The following is a 10,518-nucleotide window of genomic DNA, read 5'->3' as shown; positions in this document are numbered from 1 at the left end:
GAAGCGAGGTGAAGAGAGAGAAAATGAGAGAGTGATTGAAAAGGGAATTGATGACATAGAGGAAGAGATGGAGGGAAGATAAGGCTGAGAGAAAGTGGGAGGGAGAGGAAAGGTGAGAGGGGCTGGGCTGCTAGTCTTGCAGTGATTTATGATGTTTAGAAAGTCAGACTGTTTGAATTAATGAGGTAGAATTGGTGAAATCGACTGGCACGTGTGCGTGCTGGTGTACCTGTAGGTCATTTGACACAGTCATCAATAACAGTGTAGATTTGAGGGTTTGGAATTACTTTCAAATAACGTTATTACAAATGTATCTCGAGAAATGATTCATGTATGGAGACAGTGTGAGAGGGAGACAGACATTGAAATGCAAAGTTAGAGCTTGTTTGACCTTGTCTGACTGAGGCTGAGGCAAACTGAGTTGTTCTCATAAGGTACCTGATTATAACTGTATCAACAGCGGTATCATGGCTGACAAATCTGAAATTCACATCTTATAGAGCTCGTCAGTTTCCCACGACAGCTCGCTAAAAAAATACAAAAATAATTTATTCCTCATATTGCTTTCCAAGACTCACTTGGCAAACTCATTCATTACCTCCGACCAAGAAGAGACAAGGTCACATTACAAATTCACTGGTGTTGCAGCAGACTTCTCTCTTTGTCAGCATTTTGAAGATAAACTGCAGTGGAGAAATTGCTTGTTATTCCTGACAGTATTACATGTCAGAATATCCTGCCTCCCATTAAACAAAACATGGTAAAATAAATCATATCAACAACTCTATAATGGCATATTTTTGGAGGCAGCATTCTCTGTAGCATATAACCTACAACAACTTTCAAAGTGACACGTGTTTCAACACCTCCTGGGCTCATTTTATCTACAAAACTTTAAACGGAAATAATCTTTCACCAGTTAAAACGTAATGCAAAGTACGATTTGAAAACAAAAGTAAGACTAAATTAATATTACAATTTCAATCAATTAATACAGTTATGAGAATACCTCTATTTGATAAAAGACAACTACATGTTAAAATTCAGACTTATTTAACCTGATACTAATCACCACCACTTTAATGGTATATCACCACATGTAACGTTTCGAGCACCTGCCCTTCATCAGACATGAAATGACTGTGGAGACACACCTCCATTTATACAACCCGTAGAACACGCAGGAACAGTGTTCCAGGAGTAAAAGTCGAGTCGTTCCCTCTCAGCAGATTTAGAAAATACAGACTATTAAATGTTTTTATAGGGGAAATCACTATAGCTGTTTTACAGTGTTTCTAAACTGCACGCTCCTTTTGCCGAAAGCACCTAAGCACACTGAATCCATCTGCTGCCCCAACAGCCAATGGGAATTCATCCCTGCCAGTGCGAGACAGCAACATTTTTTCAAAAGTGCGTTGTCTGAGGAGAACTTGACAGACTGACAGACGAACAGCAACGGTAGCTAACAGCAGGTAAGTTATGAAGCTGTTGGTGGTGCGAGTTCGCTTGAATTTCCTTAAACATTGGTGGTGTCTTTGACATATCTAGTCTTGTTGAAATAACGTTAATCTTGATTGTTTGATGATTTTGTGTTTATTGTAGCATATGACCTGCGGCATTGTGTACTGTGTGTTAATTAAGCAACATCACACGAGAGGGAGTGACGTTGTACTGTATATCGTCACGGCTGTGATTCGGTCGTAGGCACGAGGCCACAGGCCGAACACTACACTGATCAAATATTAAAGGTTTAAGGGTCCCTCCTGCCCCTTAGCAGGAGGTGGCATTGTCAGGCACTTTAAAGAGTAATCTTAGTACCAGGTACTACAGTAGTGTTACGGTTTTTACAGAATATGTGTGCATATTCTCTGTAAGCATGTAAAAGGAGCTTGTGTTCCACCAATCTGGAAATCCATTGGTAAAAAAAAATAAAAATAATAATGATAATCTTTTTTTTTCTTCCTTTACCTCTGGAGGCACAGCCCGGAGTTTTCGACTAACGGAAGTGCAGGGTCCTTGGCGATCGCTCACGCCCTTAACTTCCGGCGGTGCCCCCAGGGAATCGCCGTGTTGTTTACAAATACTTCGGGTAGAAAACCAGCAGAGTTTAGCTATATATCACATTTTTCACGTCACTATATCACTGTGTAGACTAATCTGATGTTTGTTAAGTCTATAAACACAATGATTGAACAAACATTACTATTTTTGTGTGCACGTTTTGTAATGAATAACATGGTTATTACCACCATGGCTAACCGTTAGCTGTTAACGTTAGCCGTTAGCGGTGTCTGTAATAACCATAGACTGTATAAAAATAAGGTAATAACTCAATAAACGGTCCATGAATAAAATATTTTTTTCCAGCAGATATCTTAGTTACAACATGAGTGAGCTAGCAAAGCAGTTTTGTGTTGCTATGTGTGGTATTTATTCAGTTATGGGAAATCACGATGTCTAGAAAGCATCAGTGGCTGCAGCTGACAGGACGTCATCTGTTAAAAGCCTCCTGTTGTCGGATATGACATGAAACTACTCCAGTTAGCTCAATCATGTTGTAACTAAGACATCCGCTGGAATTTTTTTTTTTTTTTTTCACGTTGATGAGACGGCGTTTTGGGTGGAGTGGTCGCTGTGGACGCGGAGCTTGACGTTTCTGTAGGTACACATTTCCTGGGGACACCTGCACGTCTCGGCCACGTCCCCTCCATTGTGATTGGCTAAAGCGCAGCATCATTCAAACTCAAAGCTCCCCTCCCCAGTCGTCTTTCACACAGGGCTGCCGACAGATTCTACAATGTAAATTGCAGAATCTGTCTTGAGATATTAGTGTTCCACTAGCGTGAGATAAGTTGCTCTTTGTTTATCTGGTGTTGCTATGGTGAATCGGGGCATACAAAGGTTAACATATTCAGAGTTTATTCAACCAGTTCAGATCAGCTGTTCTAGAACTGAATACTCAATTTCCCATATTCAGAGTTCACTGTTAGACTGAGAGTTTGTTGAACCTCTGGAATACCTCTCAGGGCTGTTATAATGCTGACTGTTGCTATTCCTCAACCAGGCATCTCAGACCATCATTGGGTCCTTCACTAAAGATGTGAATGGCAGATAAGTTAAGAATAATAACAATAAGAATAACTTTATTCAATTGTCTGTGAGCTTGTTTATTATTTGCAAAAGAATTAAAAAGCGTGATGGCTGTAGGTATGTAGGATCTTCTGTATCTCTCTGTCCTGCATCGAAGAGAGAGGAGCCGTCCACCGCTGTTTTTTGTTCCATCAAGGTGTTATGGAGTGGATGAACCGGGTTATTCATGATGGCCTTGATCATCTTCAGTGTGCATCTCTCCACCAGCTCTTCCGGTGTGTCCAACCACAGCTTGAAGAGTTGTGTACACAGTTGTGCCTGTAGTAAATCTCATATGTTTTTTTAACCATTTCATAGCCCCACCTTTGTTCTGCTGTCCTAATACTGGAATATGATCTCTGTTAAATAAAACTGTTCTTCCTTAATGCCAAATTTATCATTTTCTGTGACGTAAGAGCCTTCATACATTGTCTTTTAATTTTTTCTTGTTCTCACAGACACACAATTGCTAGTTTTTTACTTTTTACTTTGTTTTGGGTTTGAGACACTGGGAGATACTCTTGTCTTTAAGTCATATAGATGGTGTTATCATTAGTTTGTCGACTTTACGCAGGCACCTTAAGACTTTGCGGTTGTTCAGACAAAAAGCCCATTCAGATCTGCTGGACATTGCAGTGTTTCTCCAGAATTTGTTGGACACATAACCCAAAACAAAGTAAAACTGGATTAAACAAGTGGGTCATGTTTGCTTCCATTATATTGAGCTCTCAAGAAAGGAATGAAAGTATCTGTTGTTCTATTGCTCCCTTAACTCAGAAAAAAATACTCAGAAAAACAGAAAAAAATTACCCTGAAAAACAAAAAAAAAAACACAAAAAAAACAGAAAAAATTACACCAAAAAACAGAAAAATTAAAAAAATTATTCCGCAAAACAGAAAAAATTACTCAATAAAACAGTTTTTTTTTTAAATTTGTCAAGTGAATGCAATACGCTTGTGTAGTCAGCCAAAGCATTGTTAATTAATATTATAAGGTCTGTAATGAAAATACTTAAACTGATATTAGATTTATTTGCAATAAATAATTTTGGCAACATGCATTATTTGTGAGTGTTTTGTTCTTCCAGTTGAATAGCAAAAGGAGATGAGATAAAGAGGAAGTGTGGAGCAAGGAAGAGAGGAGAGGAGTAAGGGAGTGGGACAGAGGATGAGACGGAAGGTTGCCCTACAAAGGAAAAAGGCAGTAACTTGCCAGAGTGAAGAACCGAGAAAAATGACTGTAAAGTTTTCTTGTTGTCCAGCCAACATAGTTGCAGGCAGACCATTGGATTTGTGGCCATTTTTTTAGCTGATTTGACCTTTGACCCTTACTTGACAGTTACTGTAATCTTCCTTTGCATAGCTTACCAAAATATACTGGTTCAAACCAAAGCAAAAGGCAGTAACTTCTGTTTTATCTTGTAATTGTAGCTTTTAAAAGCAGTATAGTGATCAATATGATAAAATCATTTGTCTGATGATGATATAGAATGAAACAGCATATTTTTCTGTTATTCTTTACATAATTGTTATTATCAATATTATTTATTTGCATCATTTATTATTATATTATTACATGAAGGTATGCTTGTGATGTGTCAAAGTAACTTTTCTAATCAAATTATTTCAATGGTTTTGATATGTTTATGGGCATTTGAATGTAATAATATTTATGTATTATTAAAAGTGGTAATTTAATTTTGAATGCAAAAGTGGCAACATGTTTTTTATGTTGGTAAATGACATGAAATGATAAGAATCAAGAAAAGACAAATATATGTCCAATGACCAAACATTTTAATGACAACAGTACAACAGCATTACAGTAAATTACTTTAACATTCAAATGATGACAGTCATACTATACCTTTCAAGTGCATTCAACACTAAGAACTTGAAATGGTAACTATAAAAATTAAACATCATGAACACTTTCACTAGCAAGAACCACGCCACAACAATATGTCATTTAAAGGTTTAAAGAAATACAGGAGTTATTGAATGTTGAGAATAGATGAATGGATGTGGGTGAGGTAGAGGGAAGATGTCATCTGTTAGGCTGGTCTGGGAGGATGTATTGAAGACCGGGTGGAGGGAGACTCAGTGTGGGTGTTCTGTCTCAGGCGTACAGTATATATCCACCCGAGCTGATCACTGGCCCCCAGACGTGCCTAGAATGAGACATGGGAGAGGTATGCACCGGATTAAAAACGAAGGAAGGGGTGAAGGGATGAGGGGATGAAGGGGTGAGGGTAGGGATGAGGTAGGAGGATGAGGGGATGAAGGGATGAGGGTAGGGATGAGGTAGGAGGATGATGGGATGAGCGGATGAAGGGATGAGGGTAGGGATGGGGTAGGAGGATGATGGGATGAGGGGATGAAGGGTTGAGGGATGAAGGGATGAGGGATGAAAGGCTGAGGGTCGAATGGATGGGGGATAAAGGGTTGAGGGATGAACAGATGAGGGTCGAGGGTCGAATGGATGAGGGATGAAGGGTTGAGGGATGAAGGTTGAGGGTCGAGGGTCGAATGGATGAGGGATGAAGGGTTGAGGGTAGGGATGAGGTCGGAAGATGGATGGATGAAGGGAAGGGAAAGGGAGGGTGGGTCGAGAAATCTTGAGACAAACGGGGTAGGATGGGTTGACCTGGCGTAAGTAGGCTTGGCAGGTGATTAGAGGTGTGGTTGAGGCGTGGTTCTGCTCCTGAACCTAAGTTAACAGGTTAACTACATTTCACTAGCAAGAACCATGCCACAACAATATGTCGTTTAAAGGTTTAATGAAATACAGGAGTTACTGAATGTTGAGAATAGATGAATGGATGTGGGTGAGGTAGAGGGAAGATGTCATCTGTTAGGCTGGTCTGGGAGGATGTACTGAAGACCGGGCGGAGGGAGACTCAGTGTGGGGGTTCCGTCTCAGGCGTGTATATCCACCCGAGCTGATCACTGGCCCCCAAAAGAGTCAGATTTAAATTGAACTGATTTAAACATGAGCTCAACAGAGATCATCAAGATTGTTGCAGATGTAGGAGCGATATGCTTGGGATGACCATCGGCTTAGGACCTGAATAGTTTGGTCTGAGATTCCTAGTCTGGCTGCTGTGGATGCTGCACCGATGCAGAAGGAGTGGCTAGAAGAGAGTTCTGGAGATACGCCTAAAATGCGTAGGACTTGGTGTAAGTGTTTCTGGAACTGGAATCGATTTTCCTGTTTCAGTGAGAAAGAGTGGGTGTTGAGGTGATGCCTTAGCAGCATACGTGGAGCTGATGTATTTGGTCAGTGGCTCATATGGGCTGAGGTAGGATTCAAGGCGGAATAAGTAGATAGGGAAAGAAACTCCCACCTGATCTGTTTTGCTCCTTCGGAGTGTGAATATGAGTGAGTCAGCAGTGTGGATGGTTATGTCAGATAGACTGGGGTGATGAGAAGGATTATAGACGGATGAAGTCGGGGCAAATTCAGAGCACCTCAGGAATCCGAAAAAAGCCAGCAGAAACATGAATTCTAGGGTTAGGTCAACCATAGGAGATATGTAGCCTGAACGAAGGGTGTGAATGCAGAGGCTGAGAAGGTCTGAAGTGAGCGGCAAGCGCCTAGCTGGGAGAGCCAGCTCCTGTTTACGCAAGCCTTTTATTAACATAGTAACGTGAGAATGGGAGGTTGAAGGACAATGGAAGCCAGTGACGAGTTTGATGAAGAAGTTGATTCCTGCTAAGTAGGACTGCATGGTGGAGGACCATATTTTTTGGATGGAATGAGCATGAGTGATGAAATTGCAGATGGACATGATGCCCAGAGAGGGAAAAGGTAGCTGGTAGGTGGAGTGAAATGCCTTGAAGCGATTCTAGCCAGTTTGGTAGGCTGAGAGTGTGCTTGGGGTAAGACTGTTAAGGATGGCTTCTTGTGAAGCATGAGAGAGGTTTGACAGCTGTGGAGCTAGTTGAATATTGTGGCTGAAAACGGTGGGATAGGTGTTGGGTGAAGATCCGATTCTGGGGCCAAGCGTCTGAATTTCTGGAATGAGAAGCGAGACAATGAGTCAGCAATACTGTTGTGATGACCGGGAACGTGGGCTGCCCAGAGGATGAACTGGTGTTGAGCTGAGAATAAGGTGAGTCTGCGCAGGAACTGCATGATGGCTAAAGAATGAGATCGACCTTTGTTCAGGATCTCTACGACTGCAGTGTTATCGGAGTGGATAAGTATGGACTTCCTAGACCATTCGTGCCCCCAGAGAATGGCAGCTATTATGATGGGATACAGCTCGTGAAGCGCAGAGGAAGCAGAGCGGGACTCTGAGTCGAGGGATTCAAACTCTGGGGGCCAAGCGGAGGCGAACCATCTCCCTCTAGAAGCCGCCAAAACCTGTGGAGGGAGCCGCGTCTGTAAAAAGTTGAATGTCCTCAGGCTGGGTGATGAAGTCAGTGTAGAAGAAGGAAATGCCATTCCAAGAAGATAGGAAATGTAGCCACATGTGCATTTCCATTTTGCAGGCATCATCCAGAATGACCGTATCATGGAGAGAGGGAATGGCAGCAGCCTTAGACAAAAGGATGGACAGGAAAGATTTAGCTTGAGGGATTATGCGGATGGCATAATTGAGATGGCCAAGGAGGGCTAACAGCTGGCGTTTGGTGCATCTGTCTGCTAGGGGGTAGTTTGACAGAAGCAGAGAGATGCGCTGTATTTTTTCCAAGGGCAGAGATGCTTGGAAGGAAATTGAGTCCAGGGTGATGCCAAGGAACTCAATGGAAGTGCCAGGTCCTGATGTTTTCTCCTCGGAAAGAGGGACGCCGAGTTCAGAGAAAGCGTTAGTGAGCGTATTGAGCCTGTGGCGAGGAGGTGAGGATGGTGGAGTGATGACAAGAAAATTGTCGAGAAGATGGAGAATGTAAGGGAGCCTGTGGTTGTTAGTAAGGATCCAGCATAGGGCTTCTGAAAGAGAATTGAAGATCTTAGGACTGCTTTTGCAGCCAGAGGTAAGGCACACAGAAAGATAATATGCCCCCTTCCAGCAAATGCCAAAAAAACACCAGAAGTCAGGATGAATGGGCAAAACTTTGAGTGCACTGGTGATGTCTGCTTTAGAAAGCCAAGCTCCACGTCCTGCTAGCCGAATGAGGGTGATGGCATGGTCGATGGTTGTGTATTGCATGGAGAAATCTGGACTGGGAATGACGCTGTTGATGCTTGGAATGTGAGCCATGTGGGGAAGACAGGTCCATAATTAGCCTCCTTTTTTCCAGAGTATTTGCGAGTGGCATCACCTATTGGGCTGATTCGGAACAGTGGAAAAGGAGGAATATCGAATGGGCCTATCATGAATCCTTCTTTGACCTCTTTAGCCAAAAGGGTGTCGACAGTGTGAGGTTCTACAAGAGCAGACTGGAGGTTGTGACAGACGTGGGAAATGTCAGGGAGAACTGCCATACCGGGATGAAAACCATGTGTGAAGCCATCTATGAGAAAATGAACAAGCTGTCTATCAGGATGGTTTTGTAGAGCAGTGGCAAGGACATTTACCTGAACGGGGGTGCTGAGGTGCTGTACAAGTTGGTCTGACAGGCGGTTAAAGACTGTGGTGTTGCATGAGGAAGATGGATGTGAGCAAGGTAGCGGAGCAGTGACAGTGCATGCTGTGGAAGGGTGAGAAGGAGCTCCACATAGCTCGCAGGAGAGGGACGTGTGGGCTGCGAATATGCGGCAGTAGAGTTCAGAGTCAAGGGTGCCCCAGTACGTTCCCTGGTTAAATTGCTGTATGCGGCCAGCTGCTTGGTTAGCAAAGTGCATGTGGTAACTGTAAAACCCTGTCCCTCCAAAACGTTGGGCCATGTCGAGAACGATAGATAAATAATCATCCAGCTCTGCTCTCTGTGTGGGAAATGCAGAACAGATAACATCACGGCAGAGAGAGAGTTTGTCTGCACTTCCCTGAGCTGATTAGTGTCGATGACTGATGGCTTAAGAAGTGGGCTAAATCTACATAATTACCAGTGAGAATCTGTTGCCGTGGTGCCAGAGAGACAGGAGAAGGGCGATAAACAGATGAAGCTGGCTGGACAGGTGGTGCTGCTGTGGCGAGGGTGAAGTTGCCAGTACAATGAGAAAATACATTTGGGTGTTGGGGAAGGGAAGGGGTGGGGATGGGTAGGGGGAAAGGATAGACCAGTTGGAAGTGAAGGAGGAGGCTGGAGATCACAGAGTTGATTAGCCTGTGGTGGGACCCCTTGAGTTGCTGACTGAGGCTCTCCTGCTGCTGCGTTGGCTATTGCAGAAAAAAAGAGGAGCAGAAGCCGTGTTGCTGGGAATGGCTGAAGGAAGGGTAGAGGAAGGGATGATGGGATGAAAGGATGTATGTGTACAGGGATTTTGTGAAGCCTGCGAAGACAGGGATGAAAAGCAAGCTTAAATCATCTGAGAGAATTCAGGAACAGAGGGAGCAGGCACAGGGGGGCATACAACCTGGCCCCCACCAGAGGGGGCTGATGATGAAGGCTGTGGCTGAGGCAGCAACGGCCCTGTGACGTCTCGCCTGACGACACTGGCAGTTGGTGGCACGGGTGAGGAAGCCAGAAGAGCGGGAGGTATGGAGTCTGTTGCTGCATTGATAGAGGCTGAATACAGTCGAAGAAGTGTGGCTTTGTTGGCGTTGCGGTGAAATGGGATGCCCTCGCTCCGCAGGAAATGGTCCTCGCTGAAGGAGGAGCGGAGGCCTGAGATCTGCAGACCCCCGCTGTCCGAGTCGGAGTCGGAGAGATCTTGTTGGCAGAGCTTGAATGGAGACGCCGGGACTGATGTACGCTGACCGCTGAACGCAGGCTACTACGCCGGCATGTTTGGCTGCATTCTGGTTGCTGCTGTGAGTCTTGTGGACCGGTGTCGAACAGATCGTCGAGCGGATCGCCGTCTGAATCGGTTGGGTAGATCTGCGGTACCGGATCCATGGTAGGTGACGTTAGACAATCTTTACGTTTTGTCTTTGTTTGAATGAAAGTTTTCTCTGTGAAGCGTTTAGGCGAGATGCGCGGTCTGTCTGAGCTCGAGAAATCTTGAGACAAACGGGGTAGGAGGGGTTGACCCAACATAAGTAGGCTTGGCAGGTGATTAGAGGTGTGGTTGAGGTGTGGTTCTGCTCCCTAAGTTAACAGGTTAACTACATTATAATAAAATTTGAAAAAATATGAACACCCAAGGGTGGTAGAACAGTATCTATGAACTGTTTTCATATCTATTTCATATTTCATTTCACAATATGTGTCATTTAATTTCAGATTTCATTTCATATCATGTTTCATTTCATTTCATGTTTCATTTCATATCATGTTTCATTTCATATGTTTCATTTCAATTCAGATTTCATTTCATATCATGTTTAATTTCATTTC

General features: G+C 43.5%; 1 pseudogene; it reads right to left on the bottom strand.

Annotated features, from left to right (window-relative positions):
* Positions 1-6,998: 6,998 nt before the first annotated feature.
* LOC117272171 (uncharacterized) lies at positions 6,999-8,397 on the bottom strand (annotated as a pseudogene).
* Positions 8,398-10,518: the final 2,121 nt, after the last annotated feature.

Source organism: Epinephelus lanceolatus, chromosome 12 (genome assembly GCF_041903045.1).
Source record: "Epinephelus lanceolatus isolate andai-2023 chromosome 12, ASM4190304v1, whole genome shotgun sequence".
NCBI lineage: Eukaryota > Metazoa > Chordata > Actinopteri > Perciformes > Serranidae > Epinephelus > Epinephelus lanceolatus.
This window is presented reverse-complemented; position numbering and strand designations above follow the sequence as displayed.